Below are 10,304 nucleotides of genomic sequence, written 5' to 3' on the forward strand. Positions count from 1 at the left end.
TGCTGGGGTTGGAGCGGGGCAGGGGGGGCTCTGCCTTCCTCCCGAGGAGGAGTCCAGAAAATGTCCCCAAAATCACTCCTGTCCCCAAGGTGTCCCTGCCAGACACCGGGGGGGGAGCAGGGCTGCATTATCAGGGAGCAGCCGACGAAAAGTCAACACCCAGCAGACCTCGAGCTCCTGGTGCCTGTCCCTGCTCTGGCCAACCTGAGCGAGGGGGGCCAGAAAAAAAAAACTAAAACAAAAAAAAACAGAGCCTGGAGAAACCAGGCGCCGCCAACTAATGAGCTGCTGCTGGCAGTGCAGATGCCCGTCCTCTTCTTTTCCATTTCCATTTTACATCATTACGACTTTGGCAGGAGCAAGATGCAGGAGCTGAATTTTGGCTGGGCGTGCCAAAATTTGGGGGAAATTTGGTGGGCACAAGCCAAGCACCCCAAGCGCCGCATCCTGCGGCTGAGGCTCCCCAGGGACTGTCCGCGGCACCAGCATCTCCCGGCCCCCCTGGGAAGCAGCCCCCTGGGACCCACGAGCATCTCTCCCGGAGATTGCATCTCCCAGGAGCTGTCCCCAGGGGCTCGCACCTCTCCTGCTCTGCTTTTTTCTTAATTAACTCATCAGGATGCCAGCCGTGGGGATGCGAGCCTCCCGGGAGCGATGGGATCTCCTGTCCTTCGCGGTGCGGCAGCGCGGGCTGCCTGCGAGCCCAAGCGCCCCATGGCCACAAATTGGGGGAAAATTTGGGGAAGAAGAAGGAAAAAAAAGGAAGAGGGATGTTGTAAGGGTGTGGCAGACTTACACGGAGGCACACGGCATGGTCAGGGTGGATGCGGCCTCCCATATGTTGGCGTTGTTTTTGTGATTATTTGGAGAGGGGGGGATAAAAAAAATAATTAAGAAAGAGGCAACGACGTGGATTAAAGCTGGAAGCAAGACGATTAAGAGATTGAGGGGAAAAGGAGCGCAGAGAAGGCAGAGCGAGGGGCTGGCTCCCCTTTCAGCCATCCTGCCGTAGGGAAAAGGGAAGAAGAAAAGATTTTGATAAGCTCCTTCAAAAATTCATGAGGTTTCCGTTCCTCGGTTTATTTATTTGCTCCCCAGGATAAACTCCTGAAAGGCAACATCTCATTTCTCGGTGGGTCCTGGGGGAGCAGGGCATAAATCAGCCTGCCCTAAAAACGCATCACAAGGAGCTGCTGCTCCAGGGGACAGCTGGGGAGGAGGGGACAGGGGACAGCTCGGGGCACCGGGGGATGGATGGGGGCGAGGGGACGGATGGGGTCGTGCCAGAGGGTGGGAGCAGCTCCCCATCTGCAACCATTTCCTATCTGCCTGGAGCCAGCTGTGCCCTGAGATCTGGGGTATTTCAGGATCGATGGGGCCCTGCAGTGACTTTGGGCTCAGAGTTTAAAGGTTTTGGGGCTGGAGCAGGCAAAAATCCTCCTGGGGTGTCCTGAGGCCCCGGTGAGCATCGCGGGGACCTCGAGGACCTTCTTGCCGCAAGCCACCGCAGCAGGTCCACCCAATAAACTTGATTAAAACATGATGAATTCCATATTTCTTCCACTAATTGCTGGGTCTGGATTTGTATTTTATGGTTTTTGCACCTCAAATTACCCCCGAGTGGCTCATGAGGGCTCCCACGGAGCCGTGGTGGGGGCAGGACTCCGCGCCTGCCGCCGTCACCCAAACCCAGCCTCGCAGCCCAGCGAGCGATTTCTCCGTGGCGAGGTAATAAATCACATCCCGGGCACGGGCTACGTGCGATCAAACCCCCTTGGGACAGTGATGGATGGGGGAAGGTCCCTGCGGGGGGACAGCCGAGGTGCTGCCCCCTGCCCCACGGCAGCACCCAGCCCGGCTCGGGCACGGGGTGGCTCCACGGGCAGTAACTCATGGATAGGGCGGGTGTGTAGGGGGACTGGGGGGCTGCCCATGCTGCTGGTGACCCTTTTTTTCTTCCCAGAGCAGCTGGAGGCTGGGGGTGCTCCTGGGCATCACCGTGGGCACAACTTGGTCCTGTCCCACTGCGCATCCCGCAGAGCATCCCCGACCCGCACGGGGTCCCACCAAAACTCCTCGCCCCTCCGTGCGTTGGGTCGGGGCTTCCATAGGGGGGGCAAAACTTCCCCTCCTGGCTCCTTACAAAAGGACCAAGCCTGGCCCGTGCTGGCCGGGGCTGTTCTCCTCACCTCATCATCATTATTATTATTTTTATTATTATTTTTATTATTAATTATTATTAAGCACTTGGCTGGGAGCTGTGGCCCTGCAGCAGGGCTGCCCTCCTCCGAATGATGCCAGGGAGACTTCTGCAGCTCATTCCTGGTAACGTTAATGCGCTGAAGGGAGCATAAAGTCCATAAAGTCTGGGTCTGCTCGTTCCTGGATGGAAGGAACGGCTGCTTCAGCCATTCCCCGGTGTGGGAATGTGGTCTCATTCCTGGTTCTGGTCCTGATCCTGGTCCTGGTCCTGATCCTGAAGCCAAAACCCCACCTTTTGGGGCTGGGCCCTACAGATGAGCCGCGAGCACCCTGTCCTCTGGACCAGTTTCTCCCCTCCAGTAAGAGGGAATTAATCAGCATTAATACCCAAAAAAAAGGAGAGGAGCGGAGAGGAGAGGAAGGGAGGGGGTGTTTCGTATCCTTGGCTTCCCGTGGGTGGAAAGAGGGCTCGTGGGGAAGGAAGGCGAGAGCTGGATGGAAAGGTGCTCGCGGGGAGCCCCCGTCCTGGTGGTCCCCGGGGATTTCCCAGCCCCTGGGATGAGCTGGCCCCGGGTAAAGCTGCTGCCAGCCCCCAGCTGCCCGGCCCCGGAGATTATTGCAGCTCTCCAGCAGACACGTGCGTGCTGTGCCCTACTTTTTGTGAGCACAAAGGAGCCCCGATCGGGGGGAGCGCACACCCGGCAGCTCGGCGCTCCCGGTGGTATGGGCTGGGGAGCAGGGCCAGGGGCACCGGGACAAATGGGACAGGGGGTCTTTGTTGGCACCACTCAGCCCCAGTAGGAAAGCTTCTCCAGCCCCGTTTGTGGCTGGCTGATGCAGCCGTTTCATCCCCTTTGGGGTCAGCAGCTGATCGCCTGCCAGCCCTTGTGAGGAGCACCTGGCAGTCCTTGTCCCCGTCCCTGTCCTCAGCCTTGCTCCTGTGCCTGTTCGCATCCCCATCCCCATCCCCATCCTCAACCCTTCTGCTGTCCTCATTCCATCCCCATCCCATTCCCATCTCGTCCCTATCCCTATTTGCCACCCCATCCCCACCCCATCCCATCCCCATCCCTATCTCTATCCCATTCCCATCCCCACCCCATCCCATCCCCATCCCTATCCCATTCCCATCCCCATTCCCATCCCTATCCCATTCCTATACCCACCCCATCCCCATCCCTATCCCTATCCCATTCCCATCCCCATCCCATTCCTATCCCCATCCCCGTCCCCATCCCCATCCCACACAGTGATGGGAGCCCCCCCAGCAGAAGTCCCCTTGCTCATTCCTGTTAAAAGCAAAGCATTAATCTCACCACCATTACTAATTACTAATTACTAATTAAAAGCCCTAAAGCTCTGGGAGCAGAGGCAGGTCCCAGCCCTCCCCGGGGAGGGCACGGCGCTCTCCTTTTGGCACGTCTCACCGCGCTCACCCCCTCCCTGGCTGGAAACATCTCCGGGGCTCCCCGCAAGCTCACCGCAGCGGCCAAAGGCGGGTGCCCAAATTACAAGAATCAATTAAAGCCATTTAATCACCGCTGGGAGCCAAAAGGGAGCTGGAGGAGCAGCGGGGCGCTCCCCCGTGCCCCCCGCTCAGCCCGGAGGTGGATTTCCTGCCCTGGCTCCATTATCACCCATCAATATCTCCGTGATCACCTAATGGGCTAAAACCGCAGCTCCGCCGTCCCCGATCTGCGCGGGGCGGGGCGGCTAATTAGTACAGGACCCTAATGAAAACGTAAATCCCGGCACATTAATCACCCAATTATTTGGGAGCCACGAGACAGGCGGGGTTAAACCTAATTAAGAAACAAACAAAGTTCATCAGGGGACAGAAAACGTTCGCTAATCGTACGGATAGGCTGCAGCGAAGAAATATCAGGCAATAATTTATTAAAGATCCCCCAACCCGCTCCTCGCGCTGCAGTTCTTAATAACCCAGCGCCCCGGCTTGCAGGAAGCACCGGCTCGGTTTTATTAAAGCATTTGTTCTGCTTTCAGGTCTGCTGGGCACCGGAGAACAAAAAATATATGCTTCTGCACCATGAATAATTGCATCAATTTCAGGTAATGGGGCTGGGGACCCAACGCGGGTGTGGGGGTGACACCTAACGCCGGGACCGGCGCACTTGGGGCTTCGTGATCTGAGGTTTGCGCCTTTCTGGCTCGGGAGTTAATTCCGATTCAGACATAAAAGTTGCAAAAAGACATAAACACGGCCGCTATCAGCATTTCTCTTCCCTCAGCATGTTCTGAGCTCCTTGTCCAAACCTGCTACGCTGGCACAATCCCGCGACGTGCGCGGCCGTCCTTCTCCCCAGCCTCATTTCTGCTTCACTCGGCGAGGGAAGCTCTCCAAATTCCTCCTGGCACTGCCGAGCCTCTGGCAGCCTCGTGAGCCTGTGGGGAGGTTGTGGCACTGGTGGGGAGGCGAGAAATGAGCTGAGGTTATTCGTGTCCTGCTGGAACAGCCCTGGTGGTAATTAGAGCAAGGCATCGTTAGGGATAGGGCAACGGGGTCACCCTGGGGATGCAGGAATATGATGGCCAAGAGGATGCCAAGAGGATTCCAGGATGATTCCAAGGTGCTGCCTCTGCCCAGGTCCCTATTAAGGGAGCAGAGACTCCAGGAGGTGACAAAAGCATCTTGGGGACACCCCAAAATGCCCAGGGGATCCCCTTGCAGAGAGCATCCTTCACGCTTGGGTTCCACTTGTGAGTCCCGACCTCCCTTTTTTTTTTTTTCCGTGCGTTTCCCATTAAGCCCGTGTTCCCCGCAGCCCGGCTAAGCAGTTTATCAAAAGCCTGCACAGTTAGGTTAATGAGGCGCCGTAAATTATTTCCTACGCAGGATGCTTAATCCAGGAACGGGAGCGCAACCCGCCAGCTGCTGCAGGGGCTCGGGGCGGCGTTCGGTGCCCATCGGGGGCACGTGGGGACCTGGGACCCCACAGAAAGAAACCCTCAAAGCCCGGGGAGGATTTCTGTCTTCTCCCATCATGTTGTTCAGGAGCCTGCCACCCCTGGAGATTCGGAGCACCGTGAAATAGGGGGGCACGAAGCAGCTCCAGAAGCAGACCGGTGATGCCACGAGCGTCCCCCCTGCGGGGATGTCCCCAGCTGCCCCTTGTCCCAGCAAAAAGGGGCACAAAGCCACCACCCAGCCTGTCCCCAGTCCCCCTCCAGCTTCACGGGGACATCTTGGACTGTGGTGACCTGTGTCTGGGGACCCTCCAGCCCCCAAAAACCTCCTCCTGTCCCCTCCTCACCTCCTGGCAGGCAGCGAGGAGAGGATTTGCTGCGCCAGCGCCGCATCCTGGACCAGGCTTGGAGAGGGGAGGGGGAAGAATTAAATTTTGGGCTTTCTGGGTGCAAACTGCGGCTGCTGCTCTGCAGCTCCTGCCTCGTTGGCATTCTCCAGCGGTGCCGCGCGCTCGGCGGGCCCGGAGCCGCTGCAGAGAGCTGAATTATTCAGCTGCAGCACGGCCCCGTGGCTGACGGAGCCAGCGAGCGTGGCCGGGCGCATCTGAGGCTTTTTGGAGCTCCCGGGGCCGTGCCCTAGAGCCCAGCTGTAACAGATCCAGGGCAGCAGCTGCACCTCACCCCGATAAGCATCTGCCTAGCAAATAATAATTAAAAGCTGGGGAAAAAAATAAAAATAAAAAAAAAGGCAAGAGCTCCATTAAAAATGCCTTTTTCTGCACTGATGCGCTCCCCTGGTGCTGCTGCGTGCCTTCCCCCTCTAGCTGGTGTCACAAACTCCCTGGCGTTTGGTTTTTAGGTCACTGCGTACCCAGGCAGGCGAGGACTGCCCTCCCCACGGGCTGCAGCACAGCTCTGGGTTCGCTGCTCTCCTCCCTTGTGTCCAAAACTGCTCCGTCCCCCGTGCCCACGGTCCCTGGGAAGGAACAGCAACCAAACCCACACCGAAAGAGCCCGACGGGATTTATCGGGATGCTGCCTTGATGGATGGCACAGAAGGCTTGGAAATCAATCAAAACGAGTGTCTGCCGGGGCTCAGCAGTGGGCACGGCCAGGCAGGGCTGCTCCAAACCCACCGGTGACACCAGGGAAGCTCTGCGCCGCCACCGTGTCACCCCCAGCCTCTCCAAACAGCAACAGCCCCAAATAAAGCCCGTGGTGACCTGCTGACCTTCTCCCTGCAGCCTGATGACTTACAGAGCCCGTGCCAGCAGTGCTCGAGCCCTGTCCTTGCTCCCTTTGCCCCGTGCAGGACGCTGCCAGCCCCACCTAACGAGGACACAACATCTCACAGCGCTGCCTCACCCTGATGCTGCGGGACGCGGGGACACGGTGTGGCCGATTCCGTCCCCTGTGCCATCCCCTCGAGCACCTCCCTGCGCCGCCAGCCAATTATGCAGATCACCGGGGCACAAGCGCCTTCCCCGGGTCATTTTTCAAACGATTAAATATAAAAAGGCCCCGGCGCAGCTCGTATTTCAGTGGTCATGTTGCTGCCAAATATTATCACGGCGACGCCGGCTGCAAAACGGAAGCAATCAATAACCCCGGGGCTCGGGCTCCGGCACCGTGCAGCACCCGGCTGGGGCAGCCTGCTCCCCGTCATGCCTCTGGGTTTGGGACCACCTCGTAGGATGCTCTCATCCCTTTTGCTTTGTTTTTTGTTTTTTTTGGTTTTTTTTTGGCACGGGGTTCATGCACTTTTTTCTTCGTGCGCCTCCTTCCCAACAGGCGCAACACCCGGCGTGCCCGCAGGCCAGCAGGTTCCGAATTTGGGAGCCACACGAAGGGCAGCCCCCGTGTTTTTTGGGGCCAGCTCTCCCTGCCCTGAACAAACTCCGGCTCTTTGTCCGCCCGTTGCATAAGAAAACTGAGCTCATGTCTCCCTTTGAATGAATTATTCACACTTGGCTCCGCACGCACTAATATTTAAAAGCCGCCGCTGTGGGAAACGCTGCTCCTTTTTTTCCAGACGTCGTTCCAGACGGTTCAGCTCGGCCCATTCACCGAGGAACAATCTGGCACGCTCGTGGTGTTGTTCCCTTTCTCCTAGCAGCACGGACAGATGGGCAGAGGCGGAGGGGGGGCGAGGAAGGGACCGGACCTCCTTGTCCCCCTCCTTGTCCCCAGCGTGCGCCCGGGCGAGCGGTGCCGTGCAAGGAGCGCATCCCACACGTCGCCACCTCCTCAAGAGCCTCGCTTGGCTTTGTCCTGAGGATCTTGCCTCTTGTCCTGGTGGGTGGTGAGGATGTGCCCCGTGAGGATAACAGATCCAGACCCGCAGGTCGGGTGGGAAGAGCTTCCGCAGCCTCCAGGACAGCCCTAAATCAGGATGGGTCCCAGCCTCGCCACGCAGCGCGGGGCAGGAGCAAGGCCCCCGAGCCCTGGAAATGATTCAAGTCCCTCTGATCTATTGGGGTGGCAGAGCTCTGCAGCAGGGTGCTGGGGTGGTGAACAGCACCTTTTTAAATGAGCACGAGCCCCAAATGGGGCAGGTGGCAGCACCAATGTCCCCCATGCCCCCAGCACTACGTGCTCCAGGGGGGGGATCCTGCCCCCAGGGGTCCCAGCTGCCCCCCAGGGCAAGCAGCATTCGTGTGGCACCTCCAAAGCTTCTGGATTTAACGGGGACACGCTCCTCGTTAGCCTGCTGGCCAAACCACCCCGAAGCCATTCACGGAGGCTGTGGAGAGCTTCCCTGCAGCAATCAGGGTTTCCATGGCAGGGCTCTTATCAGGTAGATAACAATCGGCTATTCAGCCCTGCCTGGCTGGCCTCTAATTAATCACGCTGACCCTCGGCCCAGGGACAAAGCCAGGCGACAGAGACACCCATGAATTTCTTCGGCTCTCAGCCCCAGCCCACCCTGCCTATAAACCCCGGAGCTTCACCCCCGTGGCTGTTCCCTTTGACCCAGCAACAATCCCTCCTTTCGGCTTTTCATCGGCCACAGCTTTTCTTCTTCTTCTCAGTGTTTGGTGTCATCGAGATGAGCCTTTTTTTTTTTGCTTTGACAGTTTCTGGAAGGATTTATCACAGCGCTGTAAGGAGACTCCAGTTATCTCCCCATGCCTGATGGAGCCAGGGAACCTGCTCGGCTCCGGTTTCCAACCTGCCCCAGGTGCCGCGTCCCGCTCCGTGTATCACCGTGCTCCCTCCAGAGACGTCTGCCCGACCCCAGCTGCTCTCATTCATCTCCCCACATCCCCAAAATCACCCAAAAGACCCCCCTGCGTGCTGCTGACCCCTTGGGCTGAGCACACACAGCGTGTGCCCCAACACATCCCCTACAAGGTCCCGCTGATGCTCAGCCCCCGTCACCCCTCCTGCGAGTCCCATGAACCTTAACGAGCTGCTCTCAGCTAACATTAACTCCACCAGGAGCACACAGAGGTGCAATTTTCCACCTCTGACTCAGCACAGCCGCAAGTTCCTCTTGTGGCCTCAGTTTTAGCCTTGCTAAGGTTTCCCCGACAGAATTTTCCCCTATCCGCTCAGCTCACTTCGTGCCAAGCCAGCCCCACCTGCAGCTGGCTGCTGCCTCCCCAAAACCTGGCTCGGGCTCTGAGATCCTTTTAATCTGGGCTGGAATTGAACCCAAACCCAAACCCAGGTGGCTGTGGTGCAGGAGGACCAGATTGCCCAAACCTGTGTCCTGCGAGCAGGCGGAGCTGCTGAGCCCAGGGCTGATGCTATCCAGGAGCCATGCAGCGAGGAAGCCCAGACCTGCCCGCATTTTCTAATTAAAATTAAAAAAATATCTAATTAAAAGCCACTTTTTCCTAGCAATTTGGTGACGTGGGCATCACCAGCCCACCCCGGGGGAGGGCCAGCCCCCCAAATCCCCTCCCAGCTGGCGGAAACCCAGCGGGGCTCAGCGCATTTGTTAGCTGTGAGCCGCAGACAGGTACACGTTGTGGGGCCTCCGTCTGTACAAGCAAAATCAGCATCACGCCCAGTTAATATTCAGCCCGTGATTAATCACAGGACTCCTCTCCCCACTCCCATTGTGCTTGCTGCTCGCCTGCACATCCTTTATTTTTGTTTAAGCACAGGCGGAGTCAATTGGAAGCGGGGATTTATGGTGGCTGCCAAGCGCCCCGCTCCCCGACGGCAATCAGTTATATTCCCGTTACGCAGCGCGCAATAAAAAGGGGCTGATATTTATTCGGGGGATTTTTGTTTTCCCATAAAAGCCCCCAGAACCCACACGGCTGCTAAATCGCGTCCCCGTATTTTGCAGGTGCTGCTGCAACCCGTCACTGAGCACCTGGGTAACGGAGCTGGATTTAAGAGAATAAAACGCTGGGGGGGCTGTGGGGATGCACAGCTCCTCCTTCAGCCTTTCTGCTCTCTCCGACCCCCTGGCAGATTGCCCCAACCCCAAAACCACCCGTCAATGGGCCAGCAGCCCAGGGGAGGTGCTAGCCACAGCTCCGCGCATCCGAGTGACAGAGCAGAGGTTTATTTTTAGGCTTGGCCCCGATGGCACGAAAGCCATTGATCCCAGCTCGTAATTACATCGTTATCTGTGCCCTACAAGATGAAGAGAGCGGTGGCTGCGGGATTTGGAAAAGCTGGGCTTGGAAGTGGGTGGAAAAGGGATTTATTTATTGTAGCTTCTCTGTTTCTAAGTGGAATATTACATAGTAAAAGTTTGCTTTTATTTATTTATTTTTATTTATTTTTTTTCTCCTGGGAAGAAGGAAATCCTGTCCATGGGAAGGCTGGGGATGGGGATGGGGATGGGGATGGGGATGGAGATGGGAGGATCACGGCCCCGTGTGCTGAAGGGAGGGAGCTGGGATGCCCAGGAATCGCCCTGCAGCAAGCAGGGACCCTCAGGACCTCCCTGCACAAACCCTAAGGGTCCTATGGGGGTGTCCCTTAGCTCTGCGTGGCCCCCACCACCTTGTCCTCGCTTGCTGCTCGTGAGTCCATGAGAAAATTATGCCGGACACACGCCGCCTGCTCCAGCAGAAGGGGCGAGAGCCCGGTTTGGTTTCCAAAACCAGCCAGGGCTCCTCTTCCACGCCGAGTGCCTGCTGTCACCCCTGCTTTACAGCCCTCAAAATGAGGAGCAAATCGGTATTGATTTGGGAACAACTGGAGCTGTA

This window comes from Anas acuta, chromosome 17 (genome assembly GCF_963932015.1).
Source record: "Anas acuta chromosome 17, bAnaAcu1.1, whole genome shotgun sequence".
NCBI lineage: Eukaryota > Metazoa > Chordata > Aves > Anseriformes > Anatidae > Anas > Anas acuta.